Raw genomic sequence first — 9,747 nt, forward strand, 5'->3', positions numbered from 1 at the left:
TGCTGCCAAAGCTATGGATATTAGAAGGCAGAGGGATGTGACTGGAAGGAATTCTAAAGCGTATTTCTCTTATTTTTACCTAAACTTTTTTTAAATTAAAAAAGAAAAAAGCATCAAGGAAGATGCAGACAAAGTAACTAACAGGCCGGTGTCTTATTCCATTTGGGCTGCTATAACAAAATGCCACAGACTAGATAGTTGATAGACAACAGAAATTGATTTCTCACAGTTCTGGAGTCTGGAAGTCTGAGATCAGGGTACCAGCAAGATTGGATGTGGATCGTCTGTCCAGTCTCAGACTTCTCGTTGTATCCTCACATTTTTAATTGTTCTTTGTTCCTCCCGAGGAGAAAGCCCTGTTGGTCACGTATAAATATCCTTCAGCTGCATGAGAACAGCCATGTAGCATTTACTTCACAAGGATAACCATGTCCCTTTATAGAAGAGTACAGAACCTTGCTTTCCATTCTCTTTGTAGCCCATCCCTTCCTTCCCCCACGTAGCTCAATATTTGCTTCATGAGATGATTAGACTGAGGTAATACATTCTGAATGTTGAGGCATATTTTGGTCTTCTCTGGACGAGACATGGATTTCTGGCTCTCCTTCATGTTCCTGTTTTGTTCTTTGTACAGTGAAGCTCCAGGGAGCTTTCTCTTTTTTTCCACCAGGATTTCACTGTCCTGAGACATTCAGGGATTGGAAACCCAACACACTAGTGAGCCAGCGAAAGGCGTTGGCCCATAGTCAGACCCAACCCAATGACATAAACTGAGACAATCTCAGTCTGCTGCAAATGTGTTTTTCTGAACACACCCAAATCCCAAAGATTTTCATCTTCTCTTGGCTCTCCAACATCTGCTTTGTCAAATTACAGGCTATTAGAGAGAAGCAAAACCAGTCTAGATTCCCAGAGTCAATGGGTTTCAGAATCATCTTTGAACATTTTATTGGTCGAAGATTTTCAAAATCATTTGTTTTGATTGAAGAATCCAGAGAAAGGGAACCAGGTACAACGCTGTCTGAGTTTGGCAAATGCGAGGATCCTTTAGCAGCAAATGACTTAACAGAAATACATGGAATGTTTTGAAATGAACTTGGTGATTTCTTTTCCATTCTTGGCTTTCAGTTTTCTTTTATAAGTAGCTGCATAATTAGCTGGCAGGGAGGAGCAAGGTGGTACTTAAGCATCTGTCAACATGGAAAGCAGCACAGCATGGGCAAGTGAGGCAAACCTGGGCTACAGTCCCAGCTCTGTCACTTACTGACAGTATCACCCTAGATAAATGTTTGAACTTTTCACATCTTTAGCTTTCTCAGTTGTGACTTAATAATGCTCTTCTTGGGATGCTAACGTGAGGATCTATGTAAATTGCTTGGTATACAAGATGTAACTCAATAAGCAGTAGCTAATATTCTTCCTTTTTTAAAAATAAATTTATTTATTTTTGGCTGAGTTGAGTCTTCACTGCTGCGCACGGGCTTTATCTAGTTGCAGCAAGTGGGGCTACTCTTCGCTGAGGTGTGTGGGCTTCTCATTGCGGTGGCTTCTCTTGTTGCGGAGTATGGGCTCTAGGCGCACGGGCTTCAGTAGTTGTGGCACATAGGCTCAGTAGTTGTGGCTCACGGGCTTAGTTGCTCTGCGGCATGTGGGGTCTTCCCGGACCAGGGCTCGAACCCATGTCCCCTGCATTGGCAGGCAAATTCTTAACCACTGTGCCACCAGGGAAGCCCTATTCTTCCTTTTTTGTCCTCAGCACCTGGAACATAGTTGGGCTTTAATCAGTTTTGGAGGAAAGGAAGGAAAGAGGACGATGCCTAAAGTCACAAAAGCTTCCCTTCTTCCAAATGCCATTTCCCTTTCCCAAGCAATCATTAAGCTTCTCCCTTGTTCCTCCTTGCTTTGCTCATGCTGATCCTGTTTGCTATTGCCCTCCATCAACACTTCTTTACCTCTTGATTATAATGAATCAACATTCCTTGAACTTCTATGAAATAATTACTCCGGCATCGCTGAGAAAATAAAAATAAATAAGACAAAAATCCTTCCTTCAAAGCACTTACTGGTTACTGTTCAACAAAAGGTATAAGACATAAAACTGTAATTTGAAGGAGGGGAAAAGCATGTAATATAAGTCTACTAACGTGCTTTGGGATAAAGACGGGGAAGGGCTTCCTATAGGCAGCAGCATTTGTGCTGGACTTAAGCAGGATTTGGACTTGCAGAAAAGGAGCCAAATGACATCCCAGAAAGGAACCATCAAAAGCCAATGGATGCTGCATAAAAGGTAACACAACTCATCATAATAACTGCAAGGAACCAAGTACCTACCATGCATCAGGTGCTATTCGAAATGCTTTACATGTATGATTTTGTTTAACTATGAAAACAGACTATGAGGATAAATTATGATAGGCCCAAGATATCTGTTTCTGTCTTGATTAAAATTAATATGTACCCAGAGGGCACAGGCTCCAACAGAAGGAACTTAAAGGGAGTTAGAACAGTTGAGCTATTAACACAGTGCTTTCAGAATATAGAGCACTAAGTAACCTTAACTTCCTTTTTATACTAAATATAAGAAAGAAGATGAGACTATTCACCATTCTGGTAGTTTGAATATATAAACACAGGGCCTGAAGGGGTGAAGAAACTTTCTTATCCTATTTATACTTATCCCGTACCTTGTCATTATAAAATTGTGTGGTTTGTTTATAAGAAGATCCCTGTGGGAATCATCTACTCTAACTACAATAATCCTTAACTTCGAGTCTATGATACTTTTTTTAATTAAGAAATTATATTCATTGTTTGAGAAGATTGCATTTACTTATGAATCCTATCATAATAATTGATTTTCTTATACTTAACCTTATAAAAGGCCATCATATTCTCTTGGAGTTAGAAAAAGTTTGTTTCTTTCCTTGCAAAATTATGTAAGGAAAAATTAAATAGTGATGTTAAAAATTAAATTAAAAATTAAATAGTAGAGTTATCTTTAACAGACAATGCAGATACCTTGGCATTTCACTGACATGTGATTTTGGTACTACCCCATTTGAAAGACAAGGAAGCTGATTCAGAGAAGTTCAGTGTAGAAGCCATAAGAATGCACCTGGTAGAACTCCAACTAACTCCAGCTTTGTTGTAAAAAAGCTGCTTTTGCATTTGCTTCCACCAGAGCCCTGCTTCTCAGTGGCCAGTGGCCAGTTCATCAGGGATACTGGCAGATCCATTCCTGAGAGACACAGGACTCCTCTGACAGCTGACTTTGACTTGAGGATGTCTGATGGCCTTGCTGAGCTCTCCTTGGACTGCCAGTCACTTCCTTCCCTCCTTCTATCTGTCACTAAGGGTCAGGTTTGCACCATGGTCTGACAGCTCTTCCAGCCTTCCCCATTCCCCCTGTTTTCTCTCACAGATGTTTCCCTGACACAATCCTTGCTCATTTAATCCTGTGTGGACATCTGTTTCTGGGGGCCCTGGACTAACATAACCAGTGACTGACCCAAGGTCACATGGTGATAAAGTGTCAAAGCTAGGTCTTATGCCCAGCTTTTGCACCAGAACAGGGGGCTGAGTGGTAGGAAATATGGCTGGAAGAGTGGTTGCTAAAAATAATAATAAAATTCTGTCTAAATCTCCTTGGTGAAGAGGTTGGTCAAATTACAGTCAATAATTCCCCAAGACCTTATTTTAGAGATAAGGTAGTCAAACACAATTTGGGTTTCTGTCTCACTGAGTTCTCTTTTAGAAGGTAAATGCCTGCTAGGTTGGTATTTCTTAAGTCTTCTTAGACAATTTAGCTAACACTTTAGTTGACACATAGGTGTGGGTAAACCTCTACTATAATTGACAAGAGGACTGACATGCTGGGTTTGGAAGTTGAGTACCCAGAGGGAAAGGATGAGGCTTGCTAGAGGTGGGAAGAACTTCTCAACAAAAGGGGAGATAGTCTTCATTTTACAACTGTGCCTCAAGCCAACCTGAGGAGCCTTGGTAATAGCCAAAGCGAATCTTGCAGAAGCCCTAAAGGATTATGAGTGAGAAGTTCTACTATAAACTATTAAGCCCTACTCCTGAAAATTGGCCTAGAGTCTAAAAAATGAGTTCAAGAGCCCAAGTTATAGTTAAATCACAATGCATGTTGATGACCCTGAGACTGACAGGACAGGGACCTTTAGGCAAGCTGTAGGCAGGAATGTGAAGTTTGCCAAGTGGACTCTACTTGCCTTTTTGTGTTCCTTCTAATTGGCAATGATAGACTGACCAATCAGATTGCAGTTCTGCCCTTATTTGCTGTATGACCCTAGGAAATACACTAAACCTTTCAGAATCTCAGATTTTTCCACTACCTGTAGAGTGAGTAATTGTGAGGATTAGAAGAAAAAAAGAAAGGCTCTTGATCTACTTCCACCTACCACTCTTTCCCCATTTCCCTATCTTGCTCTGCTCCCCACACTTGTGTTCCTGCTGTTCATCAAATTGCTCAGCCCCTTGGTGTCTCAAGGCCCTTACACATGTCTATGACTTTTAATAGGGAAGACTCTTTGTACTCTATTACAAGTTAATCACTAAGGGGATGTTGCCTATGAGCTTAAATTATACATAATGGCCCATCTCTGGGAACCCTGCCACCCAGGTAATGAGCATTAAGTTAAAATACCTTTGTTTAGCTCACAGGGAACATCCTGACCAGATCCACCTGTGCATGACTGCAGGAAGGCTGAAATTAACACATCCCCTCCGGAGGCTGACGGGAACCAGGAAATGTTTGGCTTTACTCCCTCCCCTTTCAGTATAAAAGAAGCCTGAACTCTAACTCAGGCAAGATGGTTCTTTCGGACGCTAGTCTACCGTCTTCTTGGTCTGCTGGCTTTCTGAAAAAGCCAATATTCTTTGCCCCAATAACTCTTCTCTTGATTTATTGGCCTGTATTGCAGCGAGCAGTACAAGCTTGGACTTGGTAACAAATACGTTTGTTTGTTTGTTTGTTTGCGGTACGCGGGCCTCTCACTGCTGTGGCCTCTCCCGTTGCGGAGCACAGGCTCCGGACGCGCAGGCTCAGCGGCCATGGCTCACGGGCCCAGCCGCTCCGTGGCATGTGGGATCTTCCCAGACCGGGGCACGAACCCGCGTCCCCTGCATCGGCAGGCGGACTCTCAACCACTGCGCCACCAGGGAAGCCCTGGTAACAAATTTTGAGGAGCCATCCAGGAGTCTTACTGCTCATGGCCAGCCAGCTCCACTTGGGAATTTTGGGGCTAGGCCCTAGCAGCTGCTGGGACCACTTATTCTGAGGACCTGCCCTTCAAAATACCCTGAAGCAACACCTGCTGCTCCGGTGCTTGGCAGTTGGATCAAGGAATCGACATTTGGGAGGCAATGGGCTCCATATGGTAGGGTAAGTCACTCTGGTGTGTACAGCCAGAACTTTATTTCCTCTCCATTTGGGGCTTTATCTGTGGAATAAGTCAGTTTGTTTTGTATTTGAGTGGGTTACCCTGTAGGAGAGAGGAAAGAGTTGTTAGACTTTAGCCGATTTGTTAGTTTGTTTCTTCGGGTGCTAGCATTTGTGTGTTCCATTTGTGTTTTGTCTTGAATTTGTCTTTAAAAATGGGGAATATTTCAACTATCCCTAAAGAAAGTCCTCTGAGTTGCATTTTGGGTAAGTGATCTGATTGAAGCCGTGAATGCATGAGTGAGAAGATGCTATTTTATTGTAAAAATGTGTGGTCCAGTACCTATCAGGATCTCCACAAGGGGTTTATGCAGGGTTATTTTGGGACCCTGTGCACCATGTACTGCTACCCTTGCTGTGTTAATTACGTTGTTTGCGGTCTCCTGTGTTGTTGGCATATGTAAAACCCTGAGACCAAACTTGGGGGTTTATTTAGGATTTTGGTTGTCCCTTGGGTTTTTTGTTTCATTTTGTTGGATACTGTTTCTCCATTTACAGCCAAATAAATTTTGTGATATTTGAAACGTTTACTGATGTCAAATGAAGGAAAGGAATAGAGGAAAAAAAAAAAAAAGACCTGTCTGTGGGATATTTACAGGGAGAAGAGAAAGGTTCCACTCGATTCCTAAAATCACCAAAAACCTCAGCCCAGCTGGTAGATGTTAAGGCAGAAAGGCATCCTTTTAATGGTTGGACGTGATCAATTGCTATCTATGGTTTTATGGTGGCTAGTCTGTGAAGAAGAGGGGAAGAATGATGGACTTCTTTATGTATAAGTATTTGTGCTGTTACATCAGGGAAAATAAGAAAAGGGGACGAGAGTGAGGATATGTTGCTTCAAACTTTAACTCCTCCACCTGAACTAGCTGTTCCAGTCACTCCGATATATCCACCCCTTCCTCCACCTTTCATTCTTACCCATCCCCAGTCCCGACACTGAGGCTCAGGACTGCCCTTCCTTACAGGGACCACTTAGAAAACCTGTGTTAGTTCCTTGGGCACAGGGTCTTGGTCTGATATCACCATCTAAGACCTGACAGGCACTCAGTTTGGGCCAGGAGTCGCTCCCAGGGCAGGGAAATTTCCCTTATGCCCTTATCTCATAGGGGGCTTAAATGCAAGTGACCAGCCAGCTGGGTTTCTCAGACTTGTTTAATTGGAAAGATTGCAACCCTCCTTTACAGGGAGGATCCTCTACACTTGAAGCCTACTTAGCAGAACCCACAGCTGAACCCAATTGGGACCCCAATGAGGGAGGAACACACTTATTAGGGCACTGGTTTTTGGTGCATCTTGGCAGGGCTTTGAAAGGAGAACCAAAGCAATAGAGTTTGAACAAAATTCAAGAAGTTCAGCAAAAAAAGCAAATGAAGACACCTCCAAATTTTTGGAAGAGATTTATCAGGCCTACAGACATTATACTAATGCAGATTCCAGGGCCCCTGAAAACATTAGAATGGTAAATTTGATCTTTTTTGAGCAAAGTGCCTCAGGTATCAGGAGAAGGTTGCAAAGATTAGATGATGTATTTGGAATGAACCCTCTCAATGGGCAGATTTGGTTTTAAAGCGTTGAGCAGGGAGCAATAACAGAAGAAGGAAGATGCAAAATGAAATGAAATGCCACTTTTTTGGCAGTGACATTGGATTCCCAGTGACCTGAAGAGAGGGAAGCCACCATTGAAGAGGAACAATGCACTTACTGTAAGGAAGAACATTGGAAAACAGATTGCTCTAGTCTAAAACATAAGAAGAAAAACAGTAGAAGATGAGAGCCTCTCATATGGTAGACAGATAGAAACACTCTGAATGAAGAGGCCCAGGGGCTCCCTTGGACTTGAGGTGCCTATTCCCTACAGGAGCCCTCGATGAAATTGAGTGAGGAATGAGCTGATGAACAATCTGATAGACCTCACCCTGAAGTGTTTCACTAGAACAGCTTGACATCAGAGTCTCACCAGAACACACTTGAAGCTTACAGGTGATGCTCATGAAAACCCCAGGAAAAGAGACAGAGCTCTTTCCCCCAGAGGTCTAGGAAAAGGTAAGACCAGAGTATGTGCTAACTGCACCCCAGGGAAGGCCAAAAACACATGGCCAATACAATAGGAATCCCATTAAAAAAGAATGCGGGGACACCTAATCTAAAACCATATGCTCTGAGGCAAGAGGATCACTTCTCCCACAGATTGATTTGTCTAAATACCAGCCAGTGTATTCAGAAGGGACAGAGAAGGCCAAGAGCTGATTTCACTTAGATCACACCTTGCCAGGCTGGGAATGTAGTGCACAGTTGGTTTGATCCCTGAGGTGATCTGGGACACTGTGCTGCAGCACATTCATAATAGTACCCACTATGGGAGAGATGCCACCTTACAAGGGACTCAAACCTATCATGGGGCCTAACCTACAAAAGACTGTCCAGTGAGTCACTCAGAATTGCATGATTTGTGCTAAACATAACGCAAAGGCTGCTGTTGAACCTCCCCAGATGGGGATCCAATACAGAGAAACTTGCACCACTGAGGATTGGGTGCAAATGTCTTGAGCTGTAGGAAATTTCAGATACCTGTTAATGATTGTGGACGCTTTTTTCAGGATGTGTGGAAGCATATCCACCTGGGCAGAAAGTCTCTGAATAGTATGCCTGGGTCTTGGACAAACTGAAAGCTGAACATGAGTATGGTTTTACCATTGACATCTCCCTGTGGAAATTGGAGACCAGCAAGTCCTATGTGACCATCATCGATAACCCAGGACACAGAGACTTGATCAAAAACATGATTATAGGCACATCTCAGGCTGACTGTGCTGTCCTGATTGTTGCTACTGGTGTTGATGAGTTTGAAGTAGGTATCTCCAAGAATGGGCAAATCCGTGAGCGTGCCCTTCTGGCTAACACTCTGGGTGTGAAACAACTAATTGATGGGGTTAACAACAAAATGGGTTCCACTGAGCCACTCTGCAGCCGGAAGAGATATCAGGGAATTGTTAAGGAAGTCAGCACCTACATTAAGAAAATTGGTTACACCCCTGACACAGCATTTGTGCCAATTTCTGGCTGGAATGGTGACGACATGCTGGAGCCAAGTGCTAACATGCCATGGTTCAAGGGATGGAAAGCCTTCCATAAAGATGACAATGCCCATGGAATTATGCTGCTTGAAGTTCTGGATTGCATCTTGCCACCAACTCGTCCAACTGACCAGCCCTTGCGTCTGCCCCTCCAGGGTGTCTACATAATTGGTGGTATTGGTACTATCCCTGTGGGTCTAGTGGAGTCTGGTGTTCTCAAAACCTTGCATGATGGTAACCTTTGTACCAGTCAACTTTACAACTGAAGTAAAGTCTGTTGAAATGCACCATGAAGCTTTGACTAAAGCCCTTCCTGGGGACAATGTGGGCTTCAGTGTCAAGAAGGTGCCTGTCAAAGATGTTCATCACAGCAGCATGGCTGGTGACAGCAAAAATGACCCATTATTGGAAGCAGCTGGCTTCACAGCTCAGGTGACCATCTTGAACCATCCAGGTCACGTCGGTGCTGGATATGTCCCTGTGCTGGATTGTCACACAACTCACATTGCTTGCAGGTTTGCTGAGCTGAAGGAGAAGATTGATCGTCATCTTGGGATAAAGCTGAAAGATGACCCCAAATTCTAGAAATCTGGTGATGCTGCCATCGTTAATATGGTTCCTGGCAAACCCACGTGTATTGAGAGCTTCTCAGACTATCCTCCTCTGGGCCGCTTTGCTGTTCGTGACATGAGACAGACGGTTGCTGTGGGTGTCTTCAAAGCAGTGGACAAGAAGGCAGCTGGAGCTGGCAGGGTCACCAAGTCTGCCCAGAAAGCTCAGAAGGCTAAATGAATATTATCCCCAATACCTGCCACTCCAGTCTTAATCAGTTGTGGAGTAACGGTCTCAGAACTGTTTGTCTCAATTGGTCATTTAAGTTTAATAGTAAGACTGGTTAATGATAACAATGCATCGTAAAGCCTTCAGAAGGAAAGGAGAAGGTGCTGTGGACCCTTTGTGTTGTGTGTACCAGTTTTAGGTTTTTAACCCCAGTACCTTCTAATTGGTTAAAGCCCGTCTTAAGGAAATTATCCCCTGATTTGGATTAAGGCATTGGAATTACATTCATCCTGGAGACCACAATCAACAGAAAAACTGAGAAAATGAATACTAATTTAACTTGGGATAAGGCCTTGTCAGTTGTCCTGTTACAGATCCATGGCTCCCAGAGCAGGCTTAAATTAAGCCTGAGCCCCTTTGAAATATTGCATG

At 43.4% G+C, this 9,747-nt stretch overlaps 1 pseudogene; it reads left to right on the forward strand.

The window, feature by feature from the left end:
- The first annotated feature begins 8,225 nt into the window (after positions 1-8,225).
- LOC132515783 (elongation factor 1-alpha 1-like) lies at positions 8,226-9,398 on the forward strand (annotated as a pseudogene).
- Positions 9,399-9,747: the final 349 nt, after the last annotated feature.

Source organism: Lagenorhynchus albirostris, chromosome 2 (genome assembly GCF_949774975.1).
Source record: "Lagenorhynchus albirostris chromosome 2, mLagAlb1.1, whole genome shotgun sequence".
Classification (NCBI taxonomy): domain Eukaryota; kingdom Metazoa; phylum Chordata; class Mammalia; order Artiodactyla; family Delphinidae; genus Lagenorhynchus; species Lagenorhynchus albirostris.